The sequence below is a fragment of the Quercus suber genome, unplaced genomic scaffold (genome assembly GCF_002906115.3).
Source record: "Quercus suber isolate HL8 unplaced genomic scaffold, Cork oak 2.0 scaffold_209, whole genome shotgun sequence".
NCBI classification, from domain to species: domain Eukaryota; kingdom Viridiplantae; phylum Streptophyta; class Magnoliopsida; order Fagales; family Fagaceae; genus Quercus; species Quercus suber.
The window spans coordinates 730,784-744,942 of NW_027069667.1; the positions used below are offsets into that span (position 1 = coordinate 730,784).

The following is a 14,159-nucleotide window of genomic DNA, read 5'->3' on the forward strand; positions in this document are numbered from 1 at the left end:
AAATTCAACAATGATACCCAAATGTAACCTTGTTTATTTACCTCAAATTATTAAGCTAACCACAGAAATTGGGCTAGAGGAGATGAAAATGTTTCCCAAAAGGAAATCCAGATTGCAAGAGAAATTATATAGAATTGTTTGCATTATTTTCAAAAGGTAAAGATGCATTTGATTTTTTCATTTTAAAATGTTGAGATATGTCTTGAATAAGGTTCTAGTGTTGCACGAGATTGCCTCCTCACATAGAGGTGAATCCCACAAATCTTTGTGATATTATATATATTTGGGGTCTTCACTCGATACCACAACTTAGCAAGGATTATCATTTAGTGTAACCTTTGACGTAACATCCCTCTAACGTTATCTACATATAAGAGGAATGTTACATGCAACAATTAAGCTTGATACTTTATTGCCATCAAGAGAGTTCAACACGTTACAACTTTCTTGGGAGAAATATGAGTTATCTCACCGCCATATGCTTTTGTGGAAAGAGCCATTGTATCACCTTGATAATCTTATATTATTAGTGAGAATCTCTCCTCAATTCCATCCAAGAACGTAGGCTTAAGACTAGACCGCCTAAATCTGTGTTTCTTCTGTGATTATGTGATTTTTTTTTTTTCTTTCTATTTCGTACAATCCCACCATAATTAGCTATACTAACAACGAATTGGTATCATAGCTTTTGCTATTTCAACAAACAAGTATCAAAGCCATGGATCCTTTGCTTGGATTTTGAGTCTACTTCAATTTGCTTTTGAGTTTAAAGAACTCGTTGTTCCAATAGCCACTGGATCAATTTAATTGTCTAGAATCGATTTCTATGGGTTTTCGGGAAATAAAAGAACTCTAAAGCTACCTCAATCCCCTTATACGACACAGCTATTTTTGCCCACTAGGATATGCTCAGAGATTAACAAAATGCTATTGAACTCGGAGTAATTAACACTGAGCAACTTAAAATTCAACAATGATTCCCAAATGTAAAGGGTAAAAAAAGGCCAAATATCTTAAAAAGGCAAAAAGGCTTTTAGGGCAAAAACCCCTTTTCCTACAACAGATAATAGTACTGTAACTGTAGAGAATGACCTATTTCCTATGTTACAAATCCATCATTGTAAAAGAAGAGCACCCGCATATTTTTACTGTACAGTACAAGTTCAACCTACACGTGAAATTTGTTGAGCTGCATTATATCCTAATAGGAATAGCTGACATCGAACCCTTTGGCTCTTTCACCTCCTTGAGCCTGAAATTACAGAAATGGTTCAACCGAAAATAATAAACTATTAATGATTCCTAATAATTAGCCTGATCGACCTTCTTTCCTGCCACGAAATCTAGTCATTAGTATATTATTCCCATCTGATTTTCCAACAATTCCAGCATCATTCCGGGCCACAATTTTCAGAGGGTGAGCTTCAGTGTTGAAAACCCATTCATCTAATGAGATGACTGATGGGGGTGAGAAAAGGAGATACAGATATTTGAGAGTTTCTGCAAGAAAGAAGCTTTGCATCATATTGTCCTTGACACCGGTATTAACCTGAGAAGAACAACAGCCAATTTGCATTTATAGAAAATTATGTACGCTTCTTACAGAACACTTCAAATTTTCCAGTAGTAGCAGTAAACTTTACTTTTTGGAAAGATTTAGTTTGAAGAAATCAACAAAGCATCAACTAAAAATTAATTGGCAGCCTAAATTGTGGCTAAAACATCAATTAGGAAAAATGGAAAAGAAAGGCATCACAAACCAAGGTCTTAAAACTACATTATGCAAAGTGATCAAAATTACATACTCATCAAATATCCCATGAGAAAATGACATGCCCTCTTTTTTTTTCGAGGTAACAGTATTTAGTATTTAAAAAAAAAAAAAATTATACTTCTGTCAACTCAAGAAGTCTCGAGTCCATTAGGTCCAGAAAACAGTAATAACCTAGTACTATCTTAAACTCAACCACAATGTAAGAAAGGTGCATTGATATGGTCCACTATATTGTGAGTAATCTATGTGAGTCCATTAAAATTCAGGAACAGAAATCATCAAAAAGGAACATAAGATTAAATTACACAGTTCCAAGTTCTCCAGCTCACTATCAACCAAGCGCTGACACAATGATCAAATGATTCCACCAAGTTTATGTCAATGGTAATTTGCCACCATGAACTGCATTTTACTTTTTCTTTTTTTAACAAGTGACAGACTGCTAGCAGTGCTTCTATATGCAAATGTTTTAAGCTCTTTCAAGGGGGCTGGTAAGCAAGAACACAATCAAGGAACATACGTCCTGAGGATAACACCATAGTTTTCAACATATCAAAGAATCTATGAGACAATATTAGAAAGAACTGAACAAAGACCCTTTATTCATTGGTCAGAAAAAAATATTCCATAGTAAACTTAGACCCTTTAACAAAAGAATGACCAAGATAATACTTCTAAGCTTTCATCAAAAAATAATCTGAAAGGAATGAATAAGAAAACTTGAGCACAAATGCAAATGTTGAGCTGTGAATTTGAGGAGGGCTTACATCTTTCAATCCAACATATCCAGACTCTATGCGGGAATTCTTTTCAAATGCTTGAAATATATTCCAACCCCACTCTTGTTATGTCTAGTTGCCAGTTAAATGCCAGAGGTAAAAGAGTGACTCAACTGTCTCGGGTCTCAAAATGTTCCATGATGTGCCCAGAGTCATGTCCTAAAACAGGTATTTATGGACGTAGTGTAAGACACACACACACACACACACAAACATTGTATATCACAAGAATAGGGATAACTCACCTGCCCAGAATGAAAGAAATAATTCTCCCCAGCCAATTTTGTTGGTGTTGACTGATAGAAGTTGTAGCAGGTCCAAGCAAGCTGCAAAAGAAGAAATAATAGAATCTAGTCAACTGCCAAAAGAGTGATAGCTGTACAAGGCATGACATAGTGGAATGAATGGGATCAATGGTGCAAGGAAATACCAACCATCCCCCTCCCCTCCCCCAAAAAAGGATAAGAAATTAAAAATACTATACTGTATCTCATCTTGATCTCTTGCCCCTTTATCAAAGCACATGAACGCTCTAGATTCTTGAAATCTCCAAACAAATATTAGATTAAAAGCCATGCAGAAGCTTCTTGACCAAAGGCTCAAAGCAGGGAAACAAATGATTGAATATGCCCTCAACAAATAAATAAAGTACAAAACTAAAAGCATGAGTTGAAGTGGAAATATGCAAAAGTCATAGAAGATTTCTTGATCACTGATCAAAAGAATGAAAAGACAGTAGGACTTTTGCTACATTTCCACAACTGAGAAGTGCAAAATATCTGAGATATATAGCAATATCAGAAATCCAGATCATGATATGGAAGAGATTTTTATTGTAGATGAAAGTTCCATTAATGTATAGTCAGCTGTTCAATATCTTCTTGTAAATTTGAATTTGGAGTAAAATGTCTCATAGACAATATGGTATTAAAGGCAGAGAATCACTTATAAGAATTGTTCTAAAAACTGGACTGGACCAGCCAGTTCAACCACCAACCAGCATCTATACTGGTCCAGTCATACACATTCTCTCAAAACCATCACTTATTGGAAGCCACCACCAAGCTACCACATCAGCATGATTTCCCTCCATCAAAGAACTTTTGCTATCAAAAATTACAAAACTCAGCACATGACACCACTTCGTCTTCCTCCGATTCACGCTGTGGATGAACCCAACCAAAACAAATAAACCCCCCAAGTTTATCCCCTTACCACTGACCTCCACTATCAGTAATCTCCCTCTCAATTTCCACAACCCAAAGCTGACCCATGAACCTAACATTCCCATAATCCCATGGCAACACCCATCACAAACCCAGCAAACCTATAACCAAAAGCTCCAAAACCCAGCCTATGTCATTTAAGCCAAGACCTCCGGATTTCCTTTTCATGCCATCAACCAGCATCTAGAGATGAAGAGTGATGAGAAGAAAAAATAGAAAGGAAGTGAGATGTCAATTTGGTTGGGTCCCAGGATGCTTTGGACAGACACAACTAAATGAATTAGCACATGAGATAAAATAATGCTGACTCAGCATGCCGTTAGCCACCAAGCAACAAGATGGACTGAAAATAAATGGAGGACCAATATTGTTCCCTTCACAAATTTAAGTTAGTGAATTCAAGCTTTTAAATTTGAGTGAGCAAATCAAACAAAAACCCATATTTTAGAGGCCAGAAATGCAATACAATAATACATATACATAAATTTGAGATTTTCTGCATGCATGTGAGCTTAACACATGCATGCACATACACATACAAAAAATACTGTTAAGATTTTCTGCTTTTGCATGTGAGCTTGACACACATTGTATGTCAATTTCTTAATAGCTTAAGCTCTTGGGATTAATGGTTTTCAACATGCTCCCAAAGCCTACACAGTCTGCATGTGGTTTGAGTCTTATTGGGCATTCCTATATGCTATAGGTGTTAGAGTTTGCTCATGTGAACTTGACAAAGCTCATTTGTTAACAACTTGCTTTTGACTACCTTTAATTCCAATTTGAGGGCATAACACAATCGATTCTCTTCTTCCACAATTTCCCTGACTATAGTTCTCCCAAAAATGATAAATAGGCCAAAATTGATGTTAAATTTTGAGAGGGAAAAAGGCCTTGATCAATCACAAATGATTCAAAAGTTGTGAGCAATTAAGAATACCTCTTCTGCAAGTGACAAGAATTTTTGCGAGCCATCAGGACCATAACCAGATGATCCTAAAGCAAACATTCCTGGAGCAAAGCAGGCTAATTCATCCATCTGCACATAAATTAGATAAAAGGGAGAAAAAAAAAATTAAACATCAAATAATAAATCACTAATGTGATATTACTGGTACTGTACACATAAATTTACCTTGTCTGACAGAGAATCCCCATTCTTCTCACAGATATATGTAAAAGATAATGGTGTTGTTCTCCTAATCAAGCTTAATAAACCTTTCATTGATTTCTCCCACATTTCTCTGCTTCCAAGATCCCACAAGAATTATTAACATCAAGATGAAATTCAAGGGGAAGAATGCTGATGATATTAAACTGGATATTCAGCTTAATCTAAATTTTTTGACAAACAGAAAGACAAATATAAGTTGCACACCATATTAAATAAAAATCATGTCAAATATAAAAGAAAATTATTTTCCTTTGAATCCAAGTAAAAATGACAGTTTCTTTCTGCTACCAAACCTACTATAACTATTAATGAGTTTGGCTCTATGAAAAGTCTTATTTTTCGAAGCAAATATGATTTTCTTAGCTTTTGAATCAAGATGATTTAAAAAATAAATAAATTAATTAAAATAAAATAAAATAAAAACGAGAAGGTATTTAGTTAGTTAGGGTGATTAAAATGCAGTCTTATGCAAAGACTTCTCACATATAAAGCTTCACAGCAGAAGTCTTATTCCCCTGTATCCAAACTTTGAGCAAGTATTCATAAAAGCTGCAATCAATTTTTTTGCGTTAACCACAACATAACAGAGGTAACAAATGTAAGGTATTCGTTTAGGGGACCTAGACTTAACTAAAAATGAAATCTGAAACTCACAAAAGGTAGTATAAATCACATCAAAATTTCAATATGATGAATACCTGTCACCCATAGCACCAAAGGTTATGGTATTGTGATTTTCCTCTTTGTGGACTAATATAGATAGGAAACAAGCCATCATCAGGAAAAGTTTTATTAATCTGTGCTATAACATTCTCCACCTGAAAATATGCAAGCCATTCAATTCACTGTCAGCATGTCAATGCCTAGAAAAGTTCCTTTATCAGAACCATATTGGAACTTGGAAGTGTGCAACCCCTAGAATAACTCCTTAACTGAATATGCTTTTCATACAAGTCAGGCTCTTTGTGCCTACAAAGGAACTTTATGATTGAAAATTTTCACAAGACTTAGACCTTTAAATAATACAAATAGAAACTGAACATAAGACAATATCTTTGGTTTTGTAAGACTTGGACCTATGCAAACCCCACCCTTTACTCCTGGGGGCCAAAGTCCAATAAAACAGCAAACACTACATTCCATCACATGCACATGTCACCAACCCCACCCTCCCCCCACCCCCCAAAAAAAAAAAAAAATTTGAAAATCAAGTGCATATAAACATGATCAACTACCTTCTGCTGATACTTTGACCCCCACCCCCAAAAAAAAAAAAAAAAATTGAAAATCAAGTGCATATAAACATGATCAACTACCTTCTGCTGATACTTTGGGTCTACTGTCCTCTGAGATAGAGCAATAAACTCCAGCTGCTCTGTGCCAGAATCTGCAAGGATACTTTCCCCCTAGGAACAAGAAAATTATGTCATCAAATATATAAAAATAATTTAACCAATTGCAAGACACTACTTCAACAAGTTTGATAGATTATTTATGCACATGAAAAATTCAGACTTAAACTTAGGTAGATACTTGAGATATTGTCCAAGGGAAGAGCCAAAGATTATACAATTCATCAATCAGTGTGCTCATTTGGGAGAGCTTATTTTCATTGGCTTTTTGGGTTTAAAAAAATAAGTTGAGAAAAAGTAAATTTTTACCTAGAAAAAGAAAAGCTTTAAATAATATAATCTAAACAAGCCCTAAATAACCATCATATGATGATAAAGCGACAGCTAAACAAATTTTTAATACTTAAAAAATTATTAAAGCGGTAGATTCAGAAAAAACATTCCCTGAAGCTGGCAATTACAATTAGGTCCAAAGGTAATCGCCTAGCTTCACAAGTGACCTCAGTTTGAGAGGTTGGGAGATAAACCTGTCCTGGGTGAGACCAACTAATTGTATGGCCTACATGAAGAAAAATAACTACCAACCCCCGTCCATCCAGGGTTGTGTTGCCTTCCATGTGCCAGAAGGTGTATCCCATGCAGGAAGTGATCTATCAGCAATATCCTTAGCCTTGTCGAGGAAAAACTTGGTCATTTGAAAGATCATATGCACTAAGTAGTCCACCAACAACTCTGAATTCCAGGAAAATAGACACGATTCAGCAGATGCAATACAGCTGACTCTCACCCTAAGTTGCTTTTAAAACCACAAAAAGTAATATAGCCCCATAACTTTTCATGTCAACAGGAAAACAGAATTTTTATGTTCAACTACATAAACCTTATAACGCAACCTTATGGTTGTCTCAAAAACGCTAGCCTCATAATCCTTGTTAAAATCCAATGAATTTGCAATCCACCTGCCAAGAAAAATGGAGTATGATATAATAGGAATGTAAACTAGGGTCCATGAGAATAACAAAAATTGAAGGTTAAACTTACTCCCTTGCTTTCTGGAATTGCTCCTGTAAGACCCATGATATACAATGTATCAAGTGAGTCTATTAGAGTTGCTCTAAGACCACCAAAGCTATTGTATAGTTTTTAGACCCCTTAACACAACTGGATTAACCTAGTTAATTAACCAAGTGATTAACTTAGTCAGATTATGCAAATCTAGGTTATCACAATCAAACAATTATATCAAGTATATAGCAGTGGAAATATAAATAACACGATGATATGATGATCCAGGAAACTACACGGTAAAAACCTGGGGAGGATTTAACCTAACTATCCTCAAGGTAAACTTGAATCCACTATCTTGAAAGAATCAAAGTTCAGACAATAAGATTTACAAGTCCCTACGCTCGACTTCTTATTGCTACCCATCAGTAGAACTTACTAACACTACCTCGTGTAAGCTCCGAGATCACGGACTCCTTCTTTCTTGGATTCTCCAGCAAATACAAGCACATCCGTTTATGTATCTTTAAGCTTCAATGGCAGCAACTGAGTTGATCATCAAGAGGTAGATAACATCTCCTCCTTGAAAACCCTAAACTTTGTGTAAAGGAAAGCTCCTCTAGATCTTACAAGAGATTTACACAAAACAGCAATATGAGCAATAACTAAAACGTGACTAGGGTTTTCCTTATATACCTAGGGCAAAAACATAAAACCCTAAACGTTTTAGGAGTTAGGGCTGAGTTGAAATTCTGCAGAAAAAATGCATCTGACCTGATTTTCGATTAATCGAGCATAAGCTTCGATCGATTGAACCAGGCCGAGAAGCACTATTAATTCCTGCATCAGTTTGTCCCAACTTTACATAAATATTACAACTTTGAGCAAGTCTAAACAAGACTAAACAACCTGTTTTGATCATAGTTTGCCAACAATACATATTATAGTTCTAAATACATTAAATCCTAAGTCTTTAGAATCTAACAGCTATTAACACCATTCTTTGACTGTGGCTGGTAACAAAATGATAAAATGGTTGTTAATGTTGAGCGCATAAAGCATAAAATAAAATGACACGTAAATAGTAGGGAAAGTCAAAAGAATTCCATCAAACTCGCACTTTCAGCCTTCAAGGTATCTCTAATCTGTGAATCACTGCGGTTCCCTCAGGTCACAATGCTCCATTTTATCTCCCCACCCCCCCAACAAAAAAAAAAAAAAAACCAAAAACAAAAAAGGATTGTTGAGCAAGAATAGGAAAATAAATATGGTGTATTAGGAATGATATGAAGACTAACTCAGTAGGAAGCAAATAGTACATTCACAGGTATGATGGTGATTCAAGTTGGACGCTAGTACTTGATTGATTCTGAATCTTATTCTTGACAGATACTTTATTGATTTAAGAGCCTAAAAACATATGTTTTATACACTACACTGACCAGGTGCTGATAGGATAAACTTCAGACACAGATTACCCATTGAAGATCAGGAAAAACAGTAAAGCATAGCTCAAGGAAAGAAAGGAAAAATGAAAAGCTTCATCTGCTGAAGTTCATCTTGGCCCCAAGCATACTGCTCGTATGAACTCCATGCATGAAGCATGGCTTCTTTTACTTTCTGTCTTCGCTCAATTTCTATTGGATCTTTGGGAACCTCTTTCCTGGGGAGCTCACCACCATATTAATCTTCCCAAGTGCATCACCATGAGCATTCTTTATATCTTCCAACTGAAAGTAAAGTTTCCTCTTAGTACAAATCTCTAGCATTTTAAAAACGGATAAAAAGTTACTACATACTAAAAGCTATGCCATGCCACCTTACATTTTCTAACCACAGCATAATCAACATGTTCTTCACCAATTTGAATTTTTAACCAAGGAACAATAGGCCATTATAAAAATAAACATTAGAAAAAAGCTACTTGGCTATTTTGCAACCATACAACTTCTACTTGAAGAATATTATCAAACAGATGCTGGAAGTCGCCTAATAGAGTAGAAAACTAAAGTTAATTCAGGTCAAGCTACCACTCCACAACTTGGGCATTACTCATCTATATCTATATATTACTAAAAGCTGAAGCGTAGCGTTTAATGCTGCTGCTACTCTCACGTTGCACCACATCGATTGGCTGCCACGTCATTCTTTTTTTTTTTCTTTTTCTTTTTAAAATATAATTTGTCCTATAATTTTAAAATGGTTTTTACAATTTTCAACACTATAAATGCAATCCACTACTTATTTATTTACTTCCACTATCACCTTATAATAAATTTGTATAATTAATCCAGTCCACCCCTTATTTATTTAATTCCACTATCAAGCCCAACCCAAAGCCTTTTCAGTTCAGCTTTAGGGTTTTGTGTGAGCCTTTTCAATTTAAAGTAGTAAAAAAAATAAAAAAAAAACCAACAACAACGTTGAAGCCTTTCAAGCTTTAGGGTTTTTTTTTTTTTTCCTATAATTGTTTTTAACATTTATTTATTTTTAATATTTACGCTTCTCCAACCTTTCTCTCTCTCTTACCATTTCATATCCCACTACTTTTTCAATCTTTCTCCCTTCCTTACATTTTCATCTCCCCACTACCCTCTACATTACTATCATTCTTCTTCTTTCCCTTTATCTTCCTTTATTTTTGTCTCTTCTTATTCACATCTTCTTACTATAAATTTGTCACTATTTCTTCTATTCTATGCATAGTTTTCCCTCACAAAAAAGAAAAAAAGAAAAAAGAAAAAAAAAAAGGTTCCCTCTCTCTCTCTCTAAATTTTTTGGTGGATTTTTTATATTCTTTAAAACTTTATTTTCAGTTAATGTGATTTAGTTTTGTTTTTTAAAATTGTTGTTGTTTTTATTTTATTTTTTATTCTCTTTAATTGTTAAATGTTATCCTATTGCATTCTAAAGAATTAAATACAGCATATGAAAATATAATATTATTCTATTAAATAGCATGATTTGGATAATTTAGTATTTATTCTATTACATAGCATGATTTTTTATAGTCCTCAATTTAGATGTTAAACTATGAGACTTTACTAATTTTTGTTTATTTTCTAATCCTTTGTGGTAGACAAAGTACTTTTAATAGTTGTATTAGAAGTACTCTATAATGCCATTTATTTAAAGAAAAGCAATAGTTAGCCAAACGAAAATAATCGGATGGGTGACAAATTTTAACTTTTGCAATTTTATTTTAATTATTATTATTTTATAACAATGCATGTATAGAAATTTAATTCTTAGATTTTGCTAATAATTTTTTATTTGATAATATGTTTTGGGTGGCCGAAATTATAATTTCTACAAAGAAAATAATCTTAATAGATTATCAAAAACAAACTTTTATCCTAATATTGCTTCAATTAATCATTGTTAAGTTTTATTTTTATTTTTTAGTTTACAATTTTTTTTGTGTTTTGGATTGTTCCTCTATTACATTTATGATTGTTCCTATAATAAATACAAATATAATTATGAAATACATTACTCATTATTATATTAATTTAAATTGTAAAATTTTTTTTAATAAAACCACCATAAAAATAATTATTACGTGCAATGCGCTCACGGCTAGTTAATTATTATAGGCAACAAAGCAAATAGAACCTTCATTAAAAGTAACTACAGGGAGGTAAGAAAAGAAACAACTCTCAGCCAAAAATCTACCATCCACCAAAAACAACAGGTCATGGGTTCAAGTCCAGGAATAAGCCTCTCCAAAAAATTGTGGGTTAGCCATCCCAAACCCTGCAAAAGTGGGAGCTTTGTACATTAGGAATGACCTTTTTTTTTTAAAGGTGAAAACCACATTTTCACACGATTCCACTTTGGTCCCTAACTTTTTTTTCCACCACTTTTAATCCCTATCTTGGAAAACGTGTCTTGTTTTTTGTCACTGTCATTACATTAGAGACGAAAATTGCACAAGTGGCAAACAGAGTGCACTGTTGGCATACTAAAAGCTAACGTGACCATTAAAATAATAATAATAAATGTTATTTGGCATTAAAAATGCCACATCAGAATCTAAATTAAAAAAAAAATTAATTTATTAATTTTAACTAAATAAAATTTTTTTAAAAAGAATTAAAAACTAAAAATCACATTAATTGAAATCTAAGTGTGTCTTGAACAAGAACAACAAGAACACAAACCCAGATATAAGAGCACAAAATTAAAATCCAAAAATAAAAAACCCAGAAAATAAGAATACAAAATTAAACTATAAATCCACATCAAATTAAACATGAACAAGAAATTAAACATAAAAACAAAATTTAAAACCCAGAAAATTAAAACCTTAGAGCAGAAACCCAGAATTAGAATTTATGCCAACATTCTTGACAAACCTAGATAAAATTGATAAATTAAACATGAACACATTATATATTTGAACAAGAACACAAACCCAGCAAATTTAAAACCCAAAAAATTAAATTCAAACCCAGTAAAATGAAATTTGAGCCTCCAAATCTCACATCCCAGCAAACCCAAGCAACCACCAACAAAGAGCAGTTGAAGCCTATTATATGAAGATAACCCTTACAATACATTGAGAAAATTATGAATTAGGGAAAAAAAAAATTTAAAATTAGCAGCCATAGAGAGCTCTCTTTGGGAATTGTCTAGTGCAATTCTACGACTAAGGGAAGTTTCTAACCTTAACTCTAATTCCTGTAATGTCATCATGTTCTTTTTATTTTCTCTTTTCCTCTCTAATATGACATAGCACTGCTGCAATATTTTTGAAACACCAAAAGAACCCTTCTTTCCTGATATTGTCATCCTAAAATGTTAGTTTCATAATCCACTCCAACAACAACAACCAAGTCTTAGTCCCAAAATTTGGAATCTGCTATGAGTCCTCAACTGACAAATTAGGGTCAATGGTCAACTAAATTGACTGCAAATTGAAAATAACGGAGACTAAATTGATTACTATCAAAATGTAGGGATCAAATTGACCGTGACTTTAAAATATAGGGACCAAAATGGTATTTTTTTTCTTAAATTGAAAATGTTTAACAAATGTATTTTTGTATTGATGAGAATGTTCTTTTGGTGCTAAGGGAAGGAATTTGGAAGGGATCAATGATTATTAGTTAATGCTATGCTTTGTAGCGGAATCCGGTAAGCTAGCAAAGAAAAAGGTTCAGCGCAACCTCGTTGGAGCAAGAAGTTTGGAGGGCTTAGGTACCTGGGTAGATTAGGTTTAGAGGGTCTATTGCTGTTCATGTATCTCAACTACATTTTCTAGTGGATTATTGACTGCTTGGAGGACGACGAAGAGGTTTTACGCCGAGGGCTTCGGTTTCCTCTTCGATAACACATTGCATGTTGTCCTTATGTTTGCATCTCTCTTCCCTTTATCTTTGCATTTTATTTTCTGTTGTGGAAGTGATTATAATTGGCTTAGATTGTTTATCAATTCTGTGTTTGGCATATGTTTATGTTCCGCACATTAATTGTTNACCAAGTCTTAGTCCCAAAATTTGGAAGTCTATTGAGTCCTTGACAAAACTGACACAATGGGAGTAAATTGACTAAATTGATGCAAATTTAACGGAGACTAAATTGATTACTATCAAAATGTAGGGATCAAATTGACCGTGACTTTAAAATATAGGGACCAAAATGGTATTTTTTTTCTTAAATTGAAAATGTTTAACAAATGTATTTTTGTATTGATGAGAATGTTCTTTTGGTGCTAAGGGAAGGAATTTGGAAGGGATCAATGATTATTAGTTAATGCTATGCTTTGTAGCGGAATCCGGTAAGCTAGCAAAGAAAAAGGTTCAGCGCAACCTCGTTGGAGCAAGAAGTTTGGAGGGCTTAGGTACCTGGGTAGATTAGGTTTAGAGGGTCTATTGCTGTTCATGTATCTCAACTACATTTTCTAGTGGATTATTGACTGCTTGGAGGACGACGAAGAGGTTTTACGCCGAGGGCTTCGGTTTCCTCTTCGATAACACATTGCATGTTGTCCTTATGTTTGCATCTCTCTTCCCTTTATCTTTGCATTTTATTTTCTGTTGTGGAAGTGATTATAATTGGCTTAGATTGTTTATCAATTCTGTGTTTGGCTTATGTTTATGTTCCGCACATTAATTGTTTGATAATAAGCTTAAATTGATAATTTGTTATTGGGGGTCTAAATGTTCATAGTGTTTTCAACGCTTTTTGAACTTTCAAACATTTTGATTAGGAAACAGCTAAAATTAGTCTGAAAAAGTAAACAGTGTGAGATGAATTTACCTCCAAGAACAGCACCACAACCACCACACTGATAAACAGAGTAATCAGCGAGCTCAGGGAGAAGATTTTCACACTTTGGACACCGAACCAACCGTAATTTAGCTGTAATTTCCGCCATGTGAAACCCCAAACACAATACAACGACGTAGTACCAAACAAAACAATCTATCTATCAAGCTAGAAAATGAATAATCCGAAACATAGAATAGAAGAGAAAAAGAAAGAAACTGTTTCTAGTCAAACCCAAGGGCAAAAGACAACATAGTATCAAAGTATGTATGAGACTACTCAGTTACATTAATCATGCATTTTTGTGAAACAAGAAATTAAATATTCATAAAATCAAGTTGAACGTTTTTTTTTTTTTTTTTTTTTTTGCGTGCATTATATGTAGATATCACTCAACTGGCCTGAAGAGTACCTGACATCCTTTAGCTTTACAACTATGAAAGTTGGGACCCAGATTGTAATTCGTTCTCTAAGTTTTAAAACAAATAGGACTGAGTATGGACCCTATGGAACTGTGACCGGTCAACCATTTTCCCACCGTATGGAGGGTGGCGTAATTGTTGGATTCCATGGTCG

General features: G+C 34.0%; 1 pseudogene; it reads right to left on the minus strand.

The window, feature by feature from the left end:
* Window positions 1–1,022: 1,022 nt before the first annotated feature.
* Window positions 1,023–13,692, minus strand: LOC112019970 (mannosyl-oligosaccharide 1,2-alpha-mannosidase MNS1-like; annotated as a pseudogene).
* Window positions 13,693–14,159: the final 467 nt, after the last annotated feature.